General features: G+C 43.3%; 1 protein-coding gene across 2 annotated transcripts in view; it reads left to right on the top strand.

Annotated features, from left to right (window-relative positions):
- Positions 1 to 25,650, top strand: part of HIPK2 (homeodomain interacting protein kinase 2) — a 182,283-nt gene that overhangs the window by 38,112 nt on the left and 118,521 nt on the right. The window lies entirely within an intron of this gene.

Below are 25,650 nucleotides of genomic sequence, written 5' to 3'. Positions count from 1 at the left end.
TCTTTCTTTCTTTCTTTCTTTCTTTCTTTCTTTCTTTCTTTCTTTCTTTCTTTCTTTCTCATCACCATGGTATCCAAAATGTTTTTTATTTAACTTCCTTTCTCTTACAAACAGAACACGAGGCTAGACAGAGTTAATACTGTAAGCAGAAGCTGCTGTTCAGAATTGAGTAACAAGACTTTGTTACTGTGCATTAAGATTAGAAATAAATGATTCCTGTTTATCTGAACAGAACCAGGAAATAAAATAGAGCTTTATCTGCAATTTGCATCTCAGTTGGGCTTCATTGTGTCTGTGTAACATCTGGCATATGTGGTTTCTTCTGTCACTGGATAACACAGTATATGAAGGAAACTTTTACATGTCTGTTTATATTATTTATAGACAGGGCTGGTAATGCCACTTTTTATTAAGGTTGCCCAACACTCCCCATTATAAAACCTTATTTTCAGATGCTTATAACTTTGCCAGACTGTAATCATTTGGGCTCAGATTTTACATGCTGAGTGTCTGCCGCAGGCTGATTTTTCTGGGGAGAGTTCAACGAAAATAATTCAACTGTTTCAGAGAACGAGGCTAGAGAAAAATAAGTTTTTCCCCTCATGTTAAAAAATTCTGGCAACCTTTTCTTTGAGAAGCTCCAGTGCCTCCATACTTTGGAGCCAGGACTTGAAATAAGGCAGGAGGGTAGCTTTTATGCCAGGGATTTTCCTTTTGCAGTCCCCATGAAAATCCATCCAAATTTGGCCAAGTTATAAGCCTGAAAATTTTTGCAGAATGAGCATGCTCAATAGAGACGTCTTAAACTTTAGCAGCTAAATTCCCCCAAAGATTCCATCCCCACAGAGCATGCTCCAGCTTGGGGAAGAGCCAGACTTTCCCTGCAATTGCAGTTCTGGGCTGCTGCTTACCATACTGGGTCTGGATCCAGGCACCTGAACTGAAAGAAGGAAGCCTGTCTGTCCTGTTCCCTCAGTGATCCTCCTGCTGGCATCCAGGGGAAATCTGTCTTCTTCAAATACAGAGGGGACAAGAGCCAGACTTTCAAGGGTGGTAAGGGAAGTAGACTGGGACAAGAAGTCAGGTGAGGAAGAGAGCCTGTGACTGGAGGTCGGTGGGAGTGGGAGATGGAGAGAGGGTAACTGGGCCTGGAAAACTGAGTAGGGAGGAGACTGGGACTAGCTAGGCAAGGAGACTGGGAGTCTGGAGGACTGTGATTAGCTGGACAAAGAGACTTAGGATTGGGAGATGAGGAAGGGAAATAAGGGTGAGGGGGGAATGAGATCAGATGAGGACCCAGGGGAAGACTGGGACTGGCTGGCCAAGGAAATTGGAACTGAGAACCAGTGGGGCAGGGAGAAGTAGATGAGAGGGGATAGGAGACAGATCTGACAAGGAGCCAGGGTGCAGGGGAGAACTGAGACTGCCTGGGCAAAGAGACTGGGAGAAGGAGCTGGGGAGGCAGACAATTTGGCCAAGGAGTCTGGGGAAGAAGTAGCCGGTGTGAGGTGGTACTGGAGGCCAGGGTAGAGAAACAGATTGGATGAGGATACTGGGGGTCCTGGGACTGCATGGGTAAGGAGACAGGAGAAAAGGAGCTGGGAGGTTGGGAGGGGAACTGGAAATAGCAGGGTAAGGAGACTGGGACTGGGGAGGACAGGCACGGGGATGCGGAGTTGAGAGTGTGAGACTTGGACTTGCTGGACAAGGAGACTAGAACTGGGATGAGTCGCCTGAGGAGTGGAGACTGGGACTGGCTGGGGAGGAGAATGGGACTGGTATGAGGAGCCACAAGTGGGGAAAAGACAGGATCAGGGCAGGAACAAATTGCAGGGGATGGGGCAGAATAGGACAAGTTTGCTGGGGATGGGAAGAAGAGTCTGTGCCCACTACAGCACACTCCCCTCCAGAGGCTGGAAAGGAAGGCAGGATTCCTGAGTCTCATCATTCCTCTGCTGTCAGCCAATGTTCTTCAAACCCCACTGGCAAAATGTCCCGTCCTCCTCTCGTGCTTGTCCACACAGAGTATGACAACCTACTACTGCTATTAATTACTTCCTTAGCTCAAGTGGCAGAGGTCTCTGTCGTGGAACTAAAGGTTCCAACAGTGCTGACAACCGATGTGGGTGTCAGTAGGAAGCCACATGTTTTTTTTTTCAATTCGCTTTTTTTAAATCCAAGCTAATTCCACACAAAAACATTAAAAGGACATTATTGGAGTTGCAAAGTCAAGCACTCACATGTCAGAAATGCCAGAATTAAGGTTGCCTGTGCAGTGACCTACTGGTTTTTCCACAGGTCCCCTACCTTATTCAGTGCCTAACATGGACCTGCTCTGTGGATGAGTCAGGGTTTAGTGAAGGAAACTGTTGTCTATAGGACCTATGACTCATTTGTTGCAGAAGTTGGAGGGTGGGTAGAGAATACAGCAGGGGCCTGCAGGAAGAGAAAGGAGATTCTCATGTGATCATGTCATTAAAGACTGTATCATAATGCATATGTGCAAGGGGACTGAATTCAGGTTAGACAGGACACCTTAGTTCTGGCATTTCCTAACACGAGTGCTTGACTTTCAATCTTAATAATATTCCTTTAATGTAATTTTTGTGTGTAATAAATATACAGATGTAACATGTACACAAGAATGAGTAAACAGGGTGTCATGTTTGGATCAGGAAACAAAAGGGCCATGCTAGGCCTTCAGCCTCTACAGCAAAATCTTCTTGGTGAAGCTTCTGCACCAGGGAGATTAAGATTTTGAACACAGATGTGCCAAAAAATGGGGCAAGTTAGAGAACAGAATAAAAAAAAGGGTTGCTTTTTTTTCCTTTTGGGGGCTGTTTAGTTTGTGCTGGCTTTCCAAACCTGTTCAACAGCAGTGTGCAGGAGTGCCCCAGATCACCACATTTGATCATTATGTTAAATCAGGGTAAGATCAGAAATGTAGCTATTTGGTATGGTTGTTATAGGAATGAAATCTTGAGTTTTATACAGGGAGTACAGAATTCTGATTTCTTTCCTCAGATCCTTCCCTCGTGGAGGCCTGAATGGCGCATGAATTAGTGTACTAGCCTCTAAACCCTAGAGGTTTTAGCTCAAATTATGCTCATGTCACTGATGAAAAGTTAGATGGCTTGATCATACTCTTTGCCCGTGTCACAAAAGCGCCACAAAGGCTGGTAAATTTGGCTGTGTCTTCTTTGTTGGCTCAGTAGTGGAATAGCAGGTCATTATAAAACTCCGTGCCAGACTAGGAGTGGAAGAGCAGGGGATGCTACAGGTCAAGATTTAGATGCATTGCTACAGTTGTATGGATACCCATGCCTTCAAGTGCTGCAGTTCAAGACCAAGGTGCATTGCAGAGCTGTTTGTGTACAAGAAGGTTGCATAACCTCTGCCTACGTTATGAGTCAAACTGGGATTTTTTAGTTCCTCACATCTATAATCCCTAAAATCCATTCACTGTTTAAAAACTAAACTCAAATAACTACCAGGGCCTCTTCTCATTGTAGTCATCTGGTTATGCCACAGTCACTTTTTCCCATGGAGTTTCTACATAAACTACATTTCTGTTTACTTGTTACCACTGCAGTTTTCAGAGAGCAAAATCACTCAAACTCCATTCTTTTTCAGAAGAAAACACCATCCAGGTAATTTGTATATTTTTCTCTCTCTCGTTTGTAATACCAGCTTGTAAATGAAATCGGTTTCCCTACAGAAACCTTTCCTTCTTCCTTTCCATGTGAATTCACACACAGGTTTGTCATGGTAGTTGTGGGGCTGCAAACAATGGTTTGTTATTGTAGGGTTACTCATGAGTATTAGGCTACTGGCTTGGATGTTGCCCTTCAGCCAACAATACCAGTATTTTTTAATGGGAACCCCTGTGCACATCCCCACCCTCGCACACACTAATAGAATGATATGGAATTTGCAAACATCTAAGGGGATAAAAGCAGGCATAGTTTTTATTTAATTGACCGTGAGAATGTCCCATTGTGGCTTCTGAACGTCACTTGATATGTAACTTGTTCTGGCAATTGGAAGGAAGGCCCTTTACTAGTGGAATAACAAACTATGGACCCTGTTTTTCACAGGCCTCTGACAATTTCTCACTGTATTGGGAACTTCCCATTGACCTGGATATTTAGCGAGAACACTGAGACACTGCATCACAATACCTCACTCCCCGTTCAGGGCCTATCACTGAGCCCCATGCATGCGTTGGCAGTCAGGGGACTACTTTAATGGATGGTTTCAGCCTGTGGCCAGAGTGGAAGTCGGGGTGCAGTGCCACAGTGTTTGGTCCCACCAAGAAACAAAATGAATGGTGATTGGTATTGGAAGGACTATGCGGTAGTGGAAGCTGGTTGTCTAGCGTCCCACTTCAAGAGAACTCTGGTTGTTCTTCTCTAACAGTGCCCCATCCCTCCCCAACCTTTTGGCTCACAGAAGAGATCTGGGACCGTTTCTCAGCATCGTACAACCACTGGAGATGAAGAAAAGGGGAGAAGATGTCTGTTAGAATCTTTCTTACCAGAGAAAGGGTTGACCATGGGTCAGCTCCATGACAAGAGACAGTGAGTGGGTTTGTGTGTCTGTGTACTGCTGCCCTCTGCTGGAATGAAACTAGCTTCAGTATCTATCACTTCCACTGACCACCTAAAGTAGCAGAACTGCTTCTTTAGCTCACCAGGTGGAAGCTCAGGTTTTTCTGGTGTCGAAACGTGGTGAATTCTACTCCCCAAGCTTCCAGGTAGTTGGTTGGTGACTCTTGTGTGAATGAATCACTCTAAATGCCTGATCTCTCTTTGTCTGGGAGAGGAAAACCCAAGGTCATTCTTAAACTTGTTCCTGTTGCAGAGTTAAAGATGCAACACTATGCTGGATTTTTGGGTTAAGGCTGTTGAAGCAAGCCCATCAGCCTGAAGAACTCAGATTTAGAAACAGAGGCCCAGATCCTCAAAGGTGTTTAAGCATTCAACTCTCATTGATTTAAATGGGAATTAATCTTCCAAAGCTCTTTGTGGATCTGGGTCAGAGTCTATAATAGCAGCCCCTGGAGTCAGTAAGGTATTATCAGTCCTTCATTGTAACAGTCCTGTGTATCACACCATTACTACAGGGTCACCATTAGCTTATTGTAAACAGTTCAGTCCTAAGGGGTGTTGGGCATCATAAGTGCAGAAGGTGTTTTCCTCCTTTCCTATTTCCTTCTGAAGAGCTAATAAAATTCCAGAGGCTGAAGGCAGAAGTTGGAAGGCAGGTAGGGAGCTTGCCCCATTTGAGGATCCAAGTCCTAATGCTATATGTTACCTCTCTAGGACTTGGCCTTATCTAGGAGATATAATTTCATTACTGCCTCTTTGAAAATGTCTTGTGAACATCCACTCTGACATATCTTAGTGTGCTAGTCAGGTGCATTGTCTGTCAGATCAAAGCTCATGGGTAGGGCTGCAATGGATCTGCTTCCTGTCCTTTTCATAAACATCCAACAGGCTGGCAACAGTACTTCTTTAGTTTAATTCTGGTTATGGTTATAACCTCTGCTTTTCAGTACATGTCTGGATGGGGGTCGAGATGGAGGGGGTTGGTTTTTTTAAAAAGTTACATTAATAAGTGACTTAAATGAAAAATTTCTTGTAGAAACATGGGCAGCATTTCCAGCTGCTTGTGGATTTATGAAGTATTTGGAAACACACAGTACGTTATTTCCTGAGAGCTGTTTCTTTTGCACAGCAACAGTGTTTGCTCACTCTGGGACAAGGACAAGACACAGAGGTCTTAAAAACCAAATGAAAAAAGGGTAGTAAATACATATTCCAAAGGCTGATGAAGCCAGTTTGCTTTCTTAACACAGTGGAAACAAAATGAAAGATACTTCAGTGTCTCTTGTAGAACTTTTAAAAACATTCTGTGTAGCAAAAACTCTGTTTATCATATATTTTCTGTATTTCTCTTCACATAACTTTTTTTTTTAATTTTTTTTTGCTACTGTGAGGGTTATTTACATCAAAACAGGATCTTTGTTTCTGAAGAGTTCATCTGGTCCTGCTGCTTATTTTCCAGTTGAAGTCACAATGGTCTGTCTGTGATATCACAATTGACTGCAGTGGAAACGATGTGTCATAAAGAGAGGATTTTGACACCAGGTGGGGAATATGCAGCAGGAGCAGATGAACTTTTCAGAAATCAAAGACTATGTTTTATACACATCACAGAAGATAAAGAGTGAGGGGAGGGAAAAATAATATCAGAAAATTCAGGGTAAAGGGCCCGATCCTGCATTTTTTACTCAAGAAAAACTACCTGCTGAGTCATTGGGAGTTTTGCCTGAGTAACAAGTGCAGAATTTGCAGCATTTCTATAGACAAAGCATTTCAAAGTTTTCCAGAATAAATCAATGGCTCTTTGAAAGCTTTAGAGGATCACGTGTTTTACTGTGCATACACAGTCTCTTTCCTCTGTTCCTTAAAGAGGACATTTATCAACTTGAAAACTATTCAATTTCAAAAAGGGAGTTAAAGTTGTTTCAAATGCTACTCCTGTTCGTGAGCCCCACCTGCCAGTTTTTGTGGTAAATGTTTTTCTCTCTCCTGTTGCTGTGTGAAAGACCCACGCACACAACAGGGGAAGCTGACTAATGCCCTGATCCTGCAAACACTTATGCATGTGGTTAACTCTGAGCGTCCTATTGAAGTCAGTAAGACAACTTGTGCTTAAAGTTAAACACATGCGTAAGTGTTTGCAGTTTGACTATACAAGAGAAAGAGACAAACTTAGGATATACAAAATCCTGCCAAATACAAGCACAGTCCCTGACCTGCAGCATTTGCTGTCTAAGGCCCCAGTCCCGCGAATACTTACCTTTTTCCCTTACCCTTGGTCTGTTGGCTCGTTTAATTTCCTACAATTACTGCAATTACTGTGCTGTGCTGTACTGTTGGGCGTGTCTGTGAGTGTTTGCAGGATTGTGGCCTATGAGATTTTGCAAATTTTTAAAAGAAGAGAAATATACAACTGTCTCCAGTTGCCCCTCCAGCTGTCTATTATTAGTTGACTAATTTCTTGTAGGTATCATCAGAGAAGTGGATCTTCTGGAGGGATCTGTGTGTGGATAGGGTGGCGGTCTTATGGAACAGCTCAAAAAGGTTGTGGGGGACAGCATGGAAGCCATTTAAACTGCTATTGCCATGCTGGCTGGCTGAGCCTCACAGCTGCATGAGCATGTGTGAGAACATAGAATCATAGAATATCAGGGCTGGAAGGGACCTCAGGAGGTCATCTAGTCCTGACCCTCTGCTCAAAGCAGGACCAATCCCCAATTTTTGCCCCAGATCCCAAATGGCCCCCTCAAGGATTGAGCTCACAACCCTGGGTTTAGCAGGCCAATGCTCAAACCACTGAGCTATCCCTCCCCCTGTCCCCCATGTGATTAGGAGAAGGTCAGTGCTGCTTCTGCAGTGCTACTTTCCTGCCTCAGCCTCCACAAATTCAGCAGGAGGAGCAGCACTGGGCAGACACCTCTTAAACAGCTAAATAAGCTCCAAGATGTGTTCCGTAGACACCCCCAAGCAATCCCATGATCCTCTGTGACAAAAGAGTAGCCCAACACATGAATGTTCCATCTCTCACAAGCCCCTATGCAGCCCAGGTTTTAACTTGGCAAGTCTTAAGGTTTTCAGTGGGATGAGGTCAGCTCTTATCCTTACCCCACTCAGCCACTTGGAAAAGTCTCCAAGTGTCAAAAGCCAGGGATATATATAAAACATGTCATTGATAAAACATCTGACTCCTGTGATAGCCGTGGCAAAAACGCAGCCCAATGGATGGGATGTTGACATTAGTTTGTTGTTGCAGGGCTGGCCGTGAGCATGAGGTTGCACACGCTGGTTTGTTGTTGTAGCAATACACACGAGTTAGAGGTTGCACAGTCTGTTATGCTATTGTAAGGTTGCTTTTGAGCAGTGAGCTGCATGCTCTGGTTTGCTATTGTAGTTATGATGAGCAAACTCCATGGTCTGGTGTGTTATTGTAGGGTTGCTCATGAGAGCTGGGATTTGGATATTCATTCGTGGTAGGGCTGCTATGAAAATGAGATGCCACCACTGACTTTTTAAAATAGAAAGAGCTTTGAAGCATTGGTTTAGAAATTTTAAAAAAATAACACAGAGAATGATGTGTATCTTGGAACCAATGGACAAAAGAGAGAAACCACCAATTTTGGGGCATGCTGATCTTGCCAGGATCCATTTCATATTTATTTACAACGTGGAGGAATAAAGTATAAAATCTGGAGGCTTCAGGGTCAGGCTACTTTCCCTGTCAGGTTTTCACCTCCAGCGTCTTGCTTTGAAATGTTGTGTTTGGTGTCAGGATGGAGGTGGGATCTGTCACTACAGGAACCGGGCAGATATTGTTATTTTATGTTAACAACTTAAAGACTTTCCTCCACCAAGCCTTTAAAAGTCTAGCTGTCCAGTCACACCTGCTCCTTTTTGACATCCAACTTCCCTAAGGCCTAAACACCATCCTGACAGGTTGGGTCCTTTAGTCACTGAGATGTCTGTGTTTCTTTCTCTCAGACATATTCCTTCTTGTAAATAAAACAAGTTTGTCAGGGCATCAGGGAACAAGACGGTACACTGCAGCACACCCTGTTTCTTTCTGCTGTTGCAGAGAGAGCAGATTGCAGATGGCTGGGCACAGAGAGCCGGTGAGAGGGATGCATCACAGTTCAACTGAAATCTGGAGGTGGGCTTGAGAGAGGGACCCTCTGAAGTTCCAGAGGGAAGCTGTCAGGGAACTAATGACTGGTAAATATAGAACAAATCAAAGGAAATACAGTTCTGCTTCATACCACATACAGTCACCTGTGGGGTTTGCTAGTGTGGGATATCACTGAGTCCATCATATATTGTGGGGGGCTGTTTTTAAAAGGGATAAATGATCTTGTGTTTCAGATTTAAGATGGTCACATGTGGAGGTCAGAAAGGGCTCCGCCCGATCCCTTCACTTGTAGCTGGCCAGTTACATTATGGGGTACTATCTTTCAAGTATTGCCCACTACAGGATGCAGAATACCAATCTAAACTTAATAAACTAATGGTCTGGCCTGGCATGGCAGATTCTTTATTCCTCCTTTCCTAAATTGGGAAGTGGCAACAGTTTTCAGAAAAGACTGTGAAAAGAAGAGATTTTAAATCCCTCAGATCAATCATTTAATGCCACATAAAACAAAGACCCTAGAAATGAAACTGTTATATTAACAGAGACTGTTAGAATCACCAGAAGTGTAAACTGCACACTTGAAGCAATAGATATGCTTGGGACTGAGGCAGAGCGGTTTAGTGCTCTGAAGTCTACTGAAGACGGATGAGAAATTTCACTTTTTTGGAAACAAGTGAAAATGTCTTTGGAGATTAGGACTTGCCATAACAGATCTGATCAGTTCTCCTAGTTCAGTATCCTGTCTGTGACAGCGGCCAGCACTAGATGCTTCACAGGAAGAAACCCTGCAGTGGGCAGTTATGGGTTAAACTTACCCCCATGGACTGTGTCTTCCTAACCCTCAACAGTTAGATGTTAGTTTATGTCATGAAGCTTGAGGGTTTATATCACTTTCAAAACTTGTTTATTTTTTAATATTTATTACAATATGGGATATTTCATTATCCATATAAATGTCCACTCCTTTTTTGAAGTCTCCTGAGCTCTTGGTCTCAATGATATCTTGTGGCAATGAGTTCCACAGGCCAATTGTGTGTTATATGAAAAAATATTTCCTTTTATTAGTTTTGAATTTTTCTTCAACTGAATATCCCCCAATTCTTTTGTTATGACACAGAGAGAACAGACATTCTCTAGAGAGGTACCTTCTCTAAGCATCCATTATTTTGTATAGTTTCAGCTTGTCTCCTATTATTTGCCTCCTCTACAAGGTAAACAGTCGCAATCATTTCAATCTCTTCATATGAGAGATTATCCATGCCTCTAAATCATTCTCATCGCCTATCTTTGAATCCCCTCTATTTTTGCTATAAATTCCATGAAGGTAAGGAATTCTTTACAAAACATGGATAAAGACAAGATCTGTGTCCTGAGGAGCTTACTGTCTAAACCCCAGATTCTGCAAGCACTTATATATGTTTTTAACTTTACACAGATAAGTAAAGATAACCATGTGAATAAGTGTTTACAGGATCAATGCCTAACCCAAATCAATAAAATATTTTCATCTTAGTCCATTCAAACCCATTATAGAATATGTCACATAGTGTGTCATGACTGGCAGCCTCTGCTCCTAAGGGTGGTGTAGCAGGTCAGGATCATGATAGTGTGTTCAGAACAGAAGTGCATTGTCAGATGTATGTGTGGGGTGGACGGAAGCTTGCACAGCATCTGCTCCCAACATGCCCAACTCAAGCTAGTTCTAGTCATCACCCTTTTTCATGAGCACTACACTCGCTCACAAAACTTTTAAAATAATCATAAAAGAGTCTGTAAGACAAATAATCTTCTGTGCACTAAAGTAATTGTTCCTGTTCACTTTTGTTCTGAAAACAATAGACTTCTAAATTAAACACAGACCTGTGCTTTCAAAAAGGTGACAATTACTCTGTACTCAGGGAGGTTGTATTTTGAACTTGAAACCGATTTCATAAAGATTTGATGGCAGTCTGGAGAAATGGAATTAATTGGTGCTTTGTCTGTAAAAGTGTGAAGAAAGGGTTAGCAGTTGCCAGAGAGCTGGTGGACAGAAGAGGAGACCATTTGTGGGGTCGGGAGCTGTTCTGACTGGTGTGGGGAGACGAGGTGGAAAAGGGCCTTTTGTCAGCTGCAGACTAGGTGGCCAGTGCTTGTTATCTATCCTGTTGGTTTCTTCTGAGCTCATAGAGTCATAGAGTTTAAGACCAGAAGGGACCACAAGATCAGGTCCTACCTCAGCAGGATGAAGTAATGGCTAGCAGTGATGCCAACCTTCAGCTCCTCCCGGTTAATGCATGACTGGTTGCTAAGAAGACTGACATCATCCACATTCTAATCATGTGGATATTTCCAAGCCTTGGCTGTATGACTCTGCTGGTCCTGTCATGACTCATCTCAGTCCAGTGTGGCTGTTCTGCCCAAACCCAAGGAGTGTGTCCATCCTGGAATAAAATGAATTTGGGATTTTGACTGTGTGCAGACCTCAGCTCAGTGGAATGCCTTCCTAATTTGCTGAGTTCTTGTTGGACCTGGTTGCTTAGTTCATCTTGATCTGTGTCCACCTGGATTCTCACGTCTGGGGAGAGAATTTCAAAAGCACGCATGGGTTTTGACTGTACAAATCTTGTTGAAAGTCAATGAGATTTTAGCTCCCAAATCCCTAAGGGCTCTTTTGAAAATCTCCGTCTTTGTGCATTTACTTGGGTTCTCATGCTCACCATAGCAACAAACATGGGACTACCCCTGATGGTTTCTCTCGCATGTCATTCTTGTGGTAGGCAAAGGTAGGACGTCCAAGATTTTATTAGATCTCTCAGTAGCTTTTGATATATGAAGTGTTGTTAACTTGTCTGCAGGATCTTGTGGGAGTGGATGATGTGGCTTTTCAGTGGGTTTGTTCTTCCTTGTCAGAAAAATCCTAAAGAGTGGTGCTGGGCAATGGCTGGTCCTCCCAAAAGGCTTCCAAAAGATGGGAGTGGGATTCTGTGGGGTTCAGTCTTGTCACCCTTCCTGTTTAATGTTTATATGAAGCCATTGGGTTAGACTGTGGGACAATTTGGGTGCAGTGTCACTAATATGCTGATTATATTTAGCTCTGTGTCTGTTGTTCATCAAGCCTAGATAGTACAACTTCATTATTCTTCCAATGTCTGAAAGAGAGAGGGGTTCTGGATGAAAGGGGGATGGCTGCCACTCAAGTAGGATAATACTGAAGTGACGCTTGTTGAAAGGGATAAGCATTAGAGGAATGGGTGGTAGTAAGTGTCTGCCCCATCTACCGATAGTGTATGCCCACTTGTTGTTTAAAGGGGTCAAGTTGGATCCATCACTGCTCCTGGTTTCTCAGATGAGAGTGGTGACCTGTTGTGCCTTTCATCATCTGCAGCTGGCCAGGGGACTATGGCTAATCCTTTCTAACATGGATTTCGCAGGAGTCGGTCGTCAATGCTTTCATTATAGCCTGTGTTGTCAGGCAGTCAGACTAGATGATCACAGTGGTTTCTTCTGGCCTTATAATCTATGAATCTCTAGGCTTGAGTGCTGTACTTTGTCTCTACCCATGAACACCACATAGAAACTAGTAAAGAATGCAGTTGCCCATTGCTTGAGTAGTGCGCAGGTCCCTGCACTGGGTTCTTGTTCCATTCTAAGTGCAGTTCGAGGTGTTGGTGTTGAAGCCCTGATTTTTGGGGCTTGTTTATTTGAGAGGTGGTCTCTCACACTACACCCCATTGAGGCTGTTAAAACGCTTGCTATTGGTCCATAAAGTATGAATACCCCATGTCTGCCAGCAAGGCTTTCTCAGCTGGGGGCCTTGCTTTTGGGAATTCACTCCCCTTGGTAGCCCATCAGAGCCTGAGTTTTGTAACCTTCAAGGCAAGCTGTAAAAGGTCAGTATTTTGCATAGCACTTGATTTTCTGCTTTTGCTTTCTTCCTTTTATTTTGTGTAATAGTTTCTATAATGGAAGTGGTCTAGCTGCCATGGCATTAAGCAGAATAGAAATGAGGAAATAAATATGTCAACAAATATAAACTGCATGAAAGAGAAACCTGGTGTGCAGATTGATGGCAGCCAGAGAGTTCAGGTGAAGGATTTTACTATTTTCTTTCTCTTAATGACTTCCCTTCCTCTGCTTTCTTTTCCTTCAGAGATTTGAGTGGTAGTACTTACTAGTCTCCCTGAACAGCTTTTACTGAGCTGCTTCATCACACTCAAGGGTCTTATATCCTTTCTCCGCAAGTCAGTTATCCTTTCGTGACCTTCTGGATGTTTCCTCTTCACAGCCATGAAATCCGTCCTTTAGTTCATCCCCAGCCCCAACTCGGGTTTTCTTTTAGGGCTAGAAATCTAGGGCTTCCTGGATCATCCAGTTCATCCCCCTCAGTTAGACAGGATTGTCCTCCACACTGAACCCGAAGTGACGGATGCCCTACAGTATCTTATTTCAAACAGAGCAGTGGTGAAGATATTTGGAAACCCATCAGTACATATCAAAGGATACAGGTCCAGTTTCACTAGGAGTATAGAGTAGGGTGGGTGTAGAGGGCTCGTATTTGCTTGTGACTAGAAGTTAATCTGATGGGATTGCTCTGTTTGGCTGAAGAGTCTGTCATTTCTTTCTGGAAAAGAGATGTCACTGCATGCAGTGGCACATCCCATGGCTCTGCAAGTATATGGGCGAGAGAGAGAGAGAGAGAGAGAGCTTACATTACCTAAAAGAAAATAAACAATTGGGATGGCCTGTATCGCACATTAATAGGGGCACCCAAAGATGTTCTCTTTGCCTATAGCAGTGTGTAATGTTCTCACTTAGAGTGTTTCACCTCACCATCCTTCCAGTCTCCCTTAAACTGTTCAACACACTCTGATGGGAGAAGGAATTCTGGGGATCGTTTAGTTACGTGGAATCTTCCGGTAGGGCCCCCTTTTCAGCTGTGTTTTAAGGAGAAAAGTACCTGAATCAAAATCCTGGATCCTAAGCCCCCAGAATGTTGGGGATGTTTGGATCTGGCCTGACTCTGAATTTTGTTGTTCAGCCCCAGCTCTAGTTCTGAGTTCTCCAGGCCCTCTCCCTTCTCATCTCCAACCCTTTTGGGCCTGACAGTCTTGCAACAGTCACCTTAAAAGACAAATAAAAACAAAGGAGATTGCTGAGGATTTGTCCATAATTTTCACTGCACAGGGTTTTTTTTGTTTTTGTTTTTTGTGTAGGATAAAGGCTAAGAAAATGGAAGGAGAGGGAGAAAATCGCAGTTTAGACAGGTGTTTCCCTGTGGAGCCAAAGGGCTGTTTTGTGTGCGTGTACATTTATAGCATTCTTTTTTTATTACTTAAAATGAGAGCAAATTGACTAACCTGATGGGTTCTCATCCTTAGCTTCCCAAAGTATCCTGTATTTAGCTGGAGATTCTTTGTGAGGGATTGTAGTAAGGCTTGTATTTAGCAGCTCTTATTTAGCCGTGAGGTGTTGATACAATTAAGTTAACCCTAATCATGTGACAGTTAAAAGTCTCTCTTTCTCTCAGAATCGTCTGAGATATGTGTAGCAGGCTTGAAGCAGTGTTTTCCTCTGTTTCCCTGCAGAGTAATCCATGCCCCTGCAGCCAGGTTCCTGTTTATCGTACTAACCTTATCCAGAGGCTTGTCTCTCTCCACCAGGTCTATTTCCTGATGGAAACAAACTGAAGGGAGGGACTCGCAAATCGGCAAACTGACCTTTTCAGCCCAGCTAGTGGCTGATATGAGGTTCAGATCTCATAAAAAATGAAGCGCTGACTGTCACGCAATGGCCTCTTTGCAAATGAAACACTTAAAACTCCTGAGCATAAGCGGCTCAGACAGGGACTGCAGAAAACTGCCCACATCTTGCTTTAAGCAAGGGTTCCTGCTGTTGACAGTGGCACACGGGAAGTGCTGTGGTTTCACTACTGGTAGGGACGGGCTTTACAGGTGGAAAGTCACCAGGTGAGGAGGCTGTGGTGGGAAAGTAGCCATAACATCCCTTCCAGTGAGGACTCCAGAAGCACAAAAATGTGTCAGAGCTAGGCAAGGGAGGGGGCATGGGCAGGACAGAAGAGGGATGCACTGATGCAGTTCATCCCCTGTGTAGACTCTTCTGGAGCTCCTGATGGAAACCAAAGGCACTCTTTCCTCCGGATCAATCTCCTCTCATGGGCCAAGAGGGGGACCAGCTGGTGCAATTTGTATGAATCTAGACCATAAAATAATTAAGGATCATAACCTCCCAGTGAGATAGGTTAGTACTGTTAACCCTGTTTTGAAGATGGGAAACTGAGGCAGACAGGTTAAGTGACTTGTTCAAGGCTACACAGAAAGCCAGTGCTATGCAAGGATTCTTCTGTAGGGAATACTGCACTCCTAACCCTATGTACAGGACATATCTTGTCTTCAGGATATCAGCAGATTAAAACTGCCAATCCATCCCCCGGCTGGGTAATGTTTAAGCTTCCATGCTCTGCCTTGTCTTCTCATTATGAAACTGAAAGCTGAAACTCTTGAACAAAACACCCTCATTGAGACTTTTATCAGTGCACTCCAAGAGATATGACAATAAAGCTTCAAAACAGAGTTTCTGTCTGTCACAATTACGAGTCTGTTTGGATCGGCAATATTCCCCCTTCCCACACTATCTGTGCTAAGGGGAGTCTCTCGTCTCCCCCTTAGGACCTTGGAAATCCCAATGTTTGGTGGCAGCACTGGTTCCTGACTTCACTGAGATATGCTTTTCTAAAATGTCTTTGCACTAAGCTGTTTGTGTGGGGCTCTCCACACCCCTTTGTAGATCTTGATTACTTTCTGCGGCTGTTGTCCCCTCATTCTTTACCGTGCTTCATCTTCACCTGATCCTGGGATTCTGCTAAGTGCCTAGCTCCGGAAGTCATCACAAGAGCCGGTGGCTTCCTACCCTGGCTCTAGAGGTTTTTGCTCAGCAAGATAAATATGGCAAGACTTTTTCACTGTTAAGTCATCGAGACCTTCCTCAGGCACAGTGGACTCCCAGATATCTTCTATTTGTCTGAAGAGCACTTTGATGACTTGGTGGATTTCCACAGAATTTTCAGGATTTCCTCAGAGGTGATGGTCTTGCTGCCATTCTTGACAGGTCTGCTGAAGAGGACTGGCTTGCCAGAATCTAGCTCCATTTTGTCAATGGCATAACCTATCTGATTTATGCACTTGCCGCCATCTTTTACTTCACTTTCGATAATATTTAAGGCAGACTGAGGAAAGGAAGGTGAGATGGCTTCTTATAATTTTCCATTATCCACACTGCCAAGCTCCTGTCCCTAAGATGGTATCTAAATAGTTAAGGTATGTCCTGGGAGTGCATCTCTGAATGTTAGGCCCTTGTCAGTTTTCCCACACCAAGAGCTAGAAGTCTCTGGAAGGTCAAATGGTTGGAGAGTCTGCAGAGAAGTAATTAGGTAGCAGAGACTCTGGTGAGGCATCTGATTTAACCGTCATCCTCAGGTTTTACATTACTAATTAAATAACATGTGAAACAGAAACATGGCCCCATAATTTACTTAAGAAATATATAAGATTTGTTTCCATTGCAACAATTCAAATATGAAGCGGGAAAACCCCCAAGAAATTCTCAAAACACAATCCTTTGCTAAGTTATAGTTAAGTTTCCAAATATAAATATATTGATCTGCCCCTGGGATTCTGTGTTAAGTGCCTAGATCAAGAAGATGTCAAAAGAGCTTGGCCTTAATACTTTGGATCTTGGGTACCTGGACCACATCAGGAGGATGAATACAAATAGTGATTTTCTAGTGTATATAGAGGGTAGATAGGATAGTTTGGGCTTTGTGGCTTGGAGTGTATTGTTTGTGAATTGTAATTAGATGATAGGATGTGACAAATGTGGTCTCTTGACTCTAGAGGAAAGGTTTGCTATGGTAGGGACAGATTTTTGGCATATTTATGGAAAGAAAAATGTGAAACAGTGTAGATGAGGCGGACGAATGGTGAACTGGAGGCGTGTCTGTGGTTGGGTGGGTGGCTTATAATTAGTAGTTACAGGTAAGTATTTAGCAGTAGTTACACCAAAGGTGGATGTTTCATACATTAGTAAGCAGAGTGTGGGACAGTTTGGGGGTGTATATTGCTCATACTGTAAATGCAGGAGAAGTCCGGTGTATGGGTGTAAGTATGTCACTGATATATAGGTGTAGGTCAAAGGCAGTAGGAAGGGGGCAGGGTTACGGTTGTTTTTGGAATCATAACAGCATTTCCTGACTTTCCTAACTGCAGCATCTTAGTGAGATTATTTTTGTTCTGGTACAGTATGTGTGTGTGTGTGTATCTGTGTGTGCAAGTTAGATATATTCATGTCATTAGGGCCTGATGAAATTCATCCTAGGTACTCTGAAGCAATCTCAGATTCCTTAACGATTATCTGTGAGAACTCATGGAGAACAAGTGAGGTCCCATAGGACTGGAGAAGGGCAAACATAGTACCTATCTTTAGAAAAGGGAACAAAGAGGACCCAGGGAATTATAGACCAACCAGCTTGACTTCAATACCTGGAAAGGTACTGGAACAATCTGTTACTAAACAATCAGTTTGTAAACACTAGAGGATAACAGGATAATAAATAATAGCCAACATGGATTTATCAAGATTGACAAACTAACCTAATTTCCTTCTTTGACAGGGTTACTGGCCTAACGAATGGGGGGAAGCTGTAGATGTGATATAGCTTGATGTCAGTAAGGCTTCTGACACAGTCCCACATGACATTCTCATAAGCAAACTTGGGAAATGTGGTCTAGATGAAATTACTGTGAGGTAGGTGCAAATTACTATAAGTAGGGCCCTACCAAATTCACTGCTGTGAAAATGTGTCATCTGGTCTTCTGTGTACTTTTACCCTATACTACACAGATTTCATGGGGGAGACCAGCGTTTCTCAAACTGGAGGTCCCAACCCAAAAGCAGGTGGTGGGGGGATTGTAAGGTTATCGTAGGAGGGATGCAGATTTGCTGCCCTGCTTCTGTGCTGCGTTCAGAGCTGGGTGGCTGGAGAGCCGCAGCTGCTTGCTAGGAGCCCAGCTCTGAAGGCAACCCCCCGCCAACAGCAGCACAGAAGTAAGGGTGGCAATACTGTGACCCCCCTTCAATAACCTTGTGACCTCCACACATTCTCCTTTTGGGTCAGAAACCCTATAGTTACAACCCTGTGAAATTTCAGATTTAAATATCTGAAATAATGATGTTTATGATTTTAAAAATCCTATAACAGTGAAATTGACCAAAATGGACCGTGAATTTGGTAGGGCCCTAACTATAAGATGGGCACAACTGGCTGAAAAACATAGTCAAAGAGTAGTTATCAATGCTTCCCTGTCAAACTGGGAGGCTGTATTTAGTAGGGTCCTGCTGGGGTCTGTCTTGGCTCCAGAACTATTCAATATTTTCATTAATGATTTGGTAATGAAGTGTAGAGTGTGCTTATAAAATTTTCAGAGGACACCAGGCTGTGAGGGGTTGTGAGAACTTTGGAGGACAGGATTAGAATTCAAATGACCTTGACAAATTTGAGATTTGTTCTGAAATCAATAAGATGAAAGTCAATAAAGACAAGTGCAAAGTACTACACTTAGCAAGGAAAAATCAAATGCAACTACAAAATGGGTAATAATTGGCTAAGCAGTAGGACTGCTGAAAAGGATCTGGGGGTTATAGCGGATCACAAATTGAATGCAGTTGCCAAAAAGGCTAATATTATTCTGGGGTGTATTAACAGGAGTGTTGTAGAGAAGACACGGGGGGTAATTGTACTGCTCTATTCAGCACTGGAAAGATGTGTGGACAAATTGGAGAGAGTTCAGAAGAGACCAGCAAAAATAATAAAAGGTTCAGAAAACCTGACCTATGAGGAAAGGTTAAAAAACCTGGGCATAATTAGTTCTGAGAAGAGAAGACTGAGGGGGAACCTGATAACAGTCTCCAAATATGTGAAGGGCTGTCATAAAGAGGATGTTGATCAATTGCTCTCCATGTCCACTGAAGATAGGACAAGAAGTAAAGGGCTTAATTTGCAGCAAGGGAGATTTAGGTTAGATATTAGGAAAAAATTTCTAGCTATCAGGGTAGTTCAGCTCTGGAACAGGCTTCCCAGGGAGGTTTTGGAATCCAGGTCACTGGAGGTTTTTAAGAACAGGTTCATAGATTCATAGATATTTAGGTCAGAAGGGACCATTATGATCATCTAGTCTGACCTCCTGTACAACGCAGGCCACAGAATTTCACCCACCACTCCTGCAAAAAACCTCTCACCTATGTCTGAGCTATTGAAGTCCTCAAATCGTGGTTTAAAGACTTCAAGGAGCAGAGAATCCTCCAGCAAGTGACCCGAGCCCCATGCTACAGAGGAAGGCGAAAAACAAATGCCTGTTGGACAAATGCCTGTCAGGTCTAGGTTTACTTGGTCCTGCCTCAGTGCAGGAGGCTGGATTATGTGATCTGTCAAGGTCCCTTCCAGCCCTACATTTCTGTGATTCCATGAGTCTATATAGCTATTTCTGTGTCTGTACGGTCTGGATCAGTTACACGATCCTAGAACTGTGCAACAGCTTATCTGGGAATATAACTGTGTGATGGTGCAGCTTATAGACTCTATAGGGTAAATAAACTCTTCTAAAAATGATCTAAACACTAAGAAAACTACCACTACTGTTGCTAACTACTGTTGATGACACAGGAAAGCATGATCTAAAAAAACAAATGAAGGATGTGGATGTGGAGTGAAGGTCCTGACCCCCTCATCTAGCCAGGGAGAAGGAGCTGAGACAGCTGAGAACCACACTGCCTTTTGTGTTTGGCTCCAAACATTCATTGCTTCAGGGCAGGGCGCTCATATGGCCTCATTATGGACAGGTGGTTTTCAAAGCTTAGCAGCACCAGGAGACATGTCTCACAAATAAGACCATGCAGAGGCAGGCCACCTTAAAGAAGAACACAGCAGAGTCTCCATACCCTGCAGTTCCTTCCTTCTCTGCCTTCTTAACTGAGGTGCAGAAAGGAGTATTTTAGCTCCTGCTTCCATGGGGAAACTGGAAGATATTTATTTTCAAGTGTGTCTTGGGTGCATCAGTGATATGCTATACACAAGCCATGCACTTTCAACAGTATTTTTCAAATAGACACGGTTGTTCTCTCTGCAGTCAGCAGCCTCTGGTTTCAGTGAGTCAACAGCTCTGCAGGTATTGCAGAAGGTCTTATTGCCTGGTTAATACAGGGCAGGGTCTTAGTCTCTTGCCACCCCTAAGGTCCTCATTATACATAAGCAGTCAGTACAACAAATAGAGAGGAAAAACAGCAGTGTCTTTCAAATTGTTCCTTGTTTAACTACCAGCTGTAATTCTTGCAATTTGGGGAGAGGTTTGGGGAGGAGGAGCTGTGATCTTTCCTCTGTTTGCTTCTCTGGAACTTATTGGATTTGATATGAACTATACAGAGGCAGGTCTATGATTTGTGTATGTATGAAGGAAAATGCTGTCTGAATTAGAAATTACTATTTAGTGAAGGCTGGGTAAGGAGGGGTGGTTGAGACTCAAATCTTTCAACTAAAGCCCTTTAATTAGTTTTAGAATTGTCCCCTCAGTGCACTCTACATACGTTAACTCCTGTTAATGCTAGGGGGAGTTACACGACTCATATCAAGGACAGAGCAGTCCCCATTAAATCCAGTTACTATCTATTGCGTGAGGGCCTTAAATGACTACACTAAAACTCATTATTAAAGGAAAGAACTATCAGCTTTATTTAATGCATCCTATCTGACCTCATTTCTGCATACGACTAACTAAAACTATCACAGTCGTGACCCAATATGCACAAGTGAAACCAGATATTGATTTTCCAGGGGTTGTTTTTATATTCCAGAGTCCTGGCTACCTCTTGACCATGTAAATGGAGTGACGGAGTTACCCTGCATCTATGCTTGGAAAAAGGCCACATTTAGGTCAGGCTTAGTTTGTGTGTGTTAGGTAAGCCCAACCTAAAGCAATCACTTTTCCTAGTCAAGACAAAGCTTCTGTGAACACAGGTGGAGCTCCTGAGGCTAACCTCAAGGTAGCCAGAAAGCCCTGTAAACATGGCTGCCAATTCTGTGCTGTGGGAGAAAAAGGCTGCTTCTTAACTCTTCCCTTTCCTGTTCCTGACTAGAAAGTGTGAGAAAGGCTGGTCCCCAGCTGCATCCTAAATCCCCTTCAGCAATTAGAGGTGGCACCATATTGGCAGGATCCTTGTCTGAAGTGAATTTAGAGGAGAGACACAAAGGCAATTATAGTGGTGCAGCTACTCTCAGGAAGTCTTTGCAAGTCTATGGGCTGCAGTTTGAGAACTCATGTTCTAAGAAGTATAATATCCTATTTCCCTATTTCCACAGTTTATAGCCTTTCAGTCTCTTGATGACCCATGGAATGATGACATTTCTCCAGCAGAGAAAGGTTGTGTGGGATGTTCAGAGCACATCAATGTCATATGTAGATTGAGCTGGGCTGGGGGTGCGGTCATCACATAGCAGCATAGGTTTGTTGCTTCCTTTACATACTTCTAGCTTTTGTCATCCTAAGGAACTAAGATGTTGGAACTGTGAATCATAATCCGGTCTCTAACATGGAACTAGAGAGCAATAACCACAGGGCCTTCCCCTATTCATGTTTTGTATTTTTAATACTGTAATTGAGCAGAGATCTTAAGGAAACACCCACCATCATCACCACAGTTTTTTAGCATCTGCCAAACATTTTGGGTTTGCATTTCTCTCAAATTAGACATGCAGACAGCATTGCAATAAAAATTACTTTGCTGCAGAAACTCTCTTTCCCACACGTGGGCTGTCAGTCAGACTATAATTTCTTGGCACCAGCTACATTGAGCAGCTACTCAAGCCGTTCTCCTTATGCCATGTGCCCCCAAAATATCAGCTGTGAAAAAAATGATCTCAGCAAAGGGAGGGAGTTTTAATATTTCTTTTAAAAGAAAAACTCTTCTAGTGCAGTGGTTCTCAATCAGGGGTACGCAGAGGTCTTCCAAGGGATACAGCAACTCATCTAGATATTTGCCTAATTTTACAAGTTACATAAAAGCACTAGCGAAGTCAGTACAAACTAAAATTTCATACAGTGACTTGTTCATACTGCTCTATATACTATGCACTGAAATGTAAGTACAATATTTATATTCCAGTTGATTTATTTAATAATTATGTGGTAAAAAAGAGAAAATAAGCAATTTGTCAGTAATAGTGTGCTGTGACACTTCTGTATTTTTATGTCTGATTTTGCAAGCAAGTAGTTATTAAGTGAGGTGAAACTTGGGAGTATGCAAGACAAATAAGACTCCTGAAAGGGGTACAGTAGTCTCTCAAGCCACTGTTCTAGTGAATGTTGTGCCTCATGGAGAGTGAAAGGTGCTGGACTGACAATGCTAGAGTTCAAAGCCCTCTATTTAGCCAGAAGGCAAGTACAGTGTAGGCAGCCACAGTTCTTTGTCCACAGCCTTTATCAGAGGGATGTGTTCTTGTGGTGACAGGATAGTTCAGTCTTTATGCTCATTCTGTGTTTGTTCTCTCTGTAGAGACTACAAAGAAGGGTGTCTGGTGCAGAGGGATTTTTAAATGTGGATCTGTCTCCAGGAAAACTGGACTGAGATCACCAACTTATTTCACTAAGGGGCATAGACAGTGATCTGACATCAGCAATTTTTCAGTGACCGCTAATCCTGGTTGGTATCAGGACAGATCCTCAGAGGATGTAAAATGGCATATGCCAATTTACACTAACTGGGGATCCGGCCCTTAATGATGGCTATTAATTACAGTAGCACCTAGATCAGGGTTTCTGAACCCATGGGTCACAACCCAGAATTGGCTCACCAGAATTTGTCAAAGGGTTCCATGGGAGTCCTGGGGGTGGGGTGTCAGTAGAGTGACCAGATAGCAAGTGTGAAAAATTGAGACAGAGGGTGGGGGGTAATAGACACCTATGTAAGAAAAAGCCCCAAATATCTGGACTGTCCCTATAAAATCGGGACATCTGGTCACCCTAGGTGTCGGGTCCTGCCCTGGGAGAGGGGAGGCCTATGCGGCTTATAGAACACACCCCACACTACTCCTGCAGCTCCAGTCTCTTGGGGCTGGTTGGGCTCAGCTCCCTGCTTCAGGTGTTGCAACCTGGTGCAGAGGGTCACAGTGCTGCTCAGTTTGGCCCAGCTGTCCCTCCATCATGATGATGGCAGTGGCGTAGCAAGGTGGAAAAAACAGGGGGAGCGGAAATAAAAAAAGGCTCACCTGGAGGCGCTCTGGGTCTCCAGCAGCCCTTCGGCGTCGGGTCCTTCACTCGCTACGCGGGGGTAGGGGGGAAGGTCCAAATTGGAGTGAGTAGCTCTGTGCCCCATGTGGCAGGGCAGGTCACAGCACCACTCACATAAATTTGGCCTGGGGACTCCTCATCCACCAGGCCAAACCTGAGTGGCACTGTGACCCTAGAGGTTGCAATGTTTGGAGCAGGGAGCTGAGCCCAGACAGCCCTGCAGGATAGGGATAGGAGATGCCACTATAGTACACACGGTGTACTTATTTAGCATTTATTACATCAATGTGTATATTATTTATCGTGGGTAAGAAATAGTTAGTAAGCAAAATGTTTTTTTGCACTAAAGCTATTCACTGGGTTATGAGAGGCCCCAATGGTTCCTGAGCCCAAAAAGGTTAAGAACCACTGACCTAGATAATTACAGCTGTTGTGCTGTGTATCGGTGGCTTTAATTTTGGGGTGACTAGATCATTTAAAGTTATTTTTAGAGCTATCTCTTATGGCTCTCTCCCCTTTTTTGTGTCAGGTTTTTTAACCTTAGGGATGGTAAGCAAGCAAACTGGAATGAAAGCCATAAAGCTATAAATTACACCTCTACTAGATCCACAATATGTTACCAATTACCTCTGCTTCATTATTCATGTCCCGGGGGAAAACATGCATCCAACCACCCCACAACCCCAGAAAGGTCAGTACTAGAATGAACACTGTGACGCTTTTTAATTAGTGGAAAAACAAACATCGCCTCTGCCTCACATATGATATTGGTGTCCAGGATGACAAGTTGAGTAATTTTGCTGCAGTTCTCTGAGCTCATTGCGTACCACAGGCTAAGTCATTCATAGCAACATTGTCACCCTCTGGAAAGTAGGGAGGAAAGCAGGCGCTGTGGGAGAAGGGTTGAAAGATCCCAGGAGACTGAGTAACAGGGACCTTGGAGGTTGTTTTTTTTATACAAGTGTCAGCAAAGAGTGTAGAAAATCACATTAAAGCTAGGGGTCACATCGGTAGACTATAGCAATCTGTACTGCTTCATCGCTGGAGGTTACAGGAGCTTTACACAGCAGGTTTTGGTGTTGGGGTGGGTGTTCCCCTTGTCCTGATTACGTTTCTTTGACTCTGCTCTATCTTTAAAAGCTGCTTGGGGCAGCAGGGCTGAATAGAGGGATTCTGGAGCAAAGTGGAGTGCTCAGCCTGCTAGCAGGGGTGGAAGTGACTTAAAAGTCTTACTAGTACGGGGGCCTGGCCCTGGGCCTCAGAAGGGGCAGGGCCTTGGGCCGAAGGGGCAGGGCCTCGGGCAGAAGGGACAGGTCTGTGGGTCAGCCTCCCCCAGCCAACCCTTTGGGAGGGCAGGGGGCCTTATCGTTGGCTGTATACAGGCCTGTACCGGCAGCCACTTCTTACTGGTACACCGTACCAGCCCACTTTCACCTCTGCGTGCTGGTGATTTACATGCAATTACACCGAATGCACTTTCAGCTCACCTCAGCTATTTCATAAGAGGTTCCTGGTTTCTGGCTCCTGGGAATTAACTGAAAGATTTGTGTATGTGTTTGCTTAACTGCGTTCTTTTCTCTGTGCTAATCAGCTTTGAAACTAGGAAGTAACTATATATGTAGCTACATATATATATATATATATATATATATATATATACACACAAACATAAAAGGATTTTAGAACATAGCAACACACCTGGGAATGGGCTAGAAGAGAGCTGGTTTCTCTCAGCAATTATGAGGAAAAAAAGCTGAGCTTTGTGCACTCTTAATTCCCCCCTGCCTGGGAGGATGCTTCAGGTCATCTGTGTATGTGTTGATTTTGTTGTATTTTTGTAAATGAAACATTCAGCCTTCAAATATTTTCCTTTTAAATTTAAAACAAGTCAAGGTATGTTTTCTCTTAAAAATTCAGTGATGGTGGAAGATCAGAATACTATTTTTTTCCCCCTCCACTGTCAGTCTTGGGGTTTATTACAAAACAAAGATTTGCAACGCTTGCTGAGAAAGGGCATGGCTTTCTGCCTTAACTCACTCCTAGTGTCGGGCTTCTTAAATACAAATCCACACTCAGCTTTGTGCGATTCACTAATTCTTCTTGCCAGCCCTATAGTCTCTACACTGGAGGAGAAACCTGGGAGAAGTTCTGTACTTGGTCTTCCACCTTCTATGGATCTCTGGTGGGTTCCCACATTTGTGCCTTTCTAACCACAAGGTTTTGCTTGGATTTTTTAAGTACCTGGGTAATTAGTTCTGTTTTGTTGTTTGTATAAATATCTACAGACTGTTAAGAATTTTTAGATTCAAAGAAAAAGATTGCAGGAAAATAATTTATGTCTTTTTTAAAATTTTGCATTAATTTAGAGCTAGATTCTGCTGCTCTCTTACTCATGCCAAATGTTACCTTATTCCAAGAATTGTCCTTTTAACTTTCAGCAGGATCTACTTTCCAGCTATGGTACTACTCACTATGAATGTGAATGGAAAAATGTGGCCCATTGTGATTTATGAAACCAAGGGAACTGACAGCAGGAGCTAAGGCTAATCTTTGCATAATACCTGTTTTCACTATCCATAAATGCTGACAA

The sequence above is a fragment of the Lepidochelys olivacea genome, assembly GCF_965140295.1.
Source record: "Lepidochelys olivacea isolate rLepOli2 genome assembly, chromosome: 1".
NCBI lineage: Eukaryota > Metazoa > Chordata > Testudines > Cheloniidae > Lepidochelys > Lepidochelys olivacea.
This window is presented reverse-complemented; position numbering and strand designations above follow the sequence as displayed.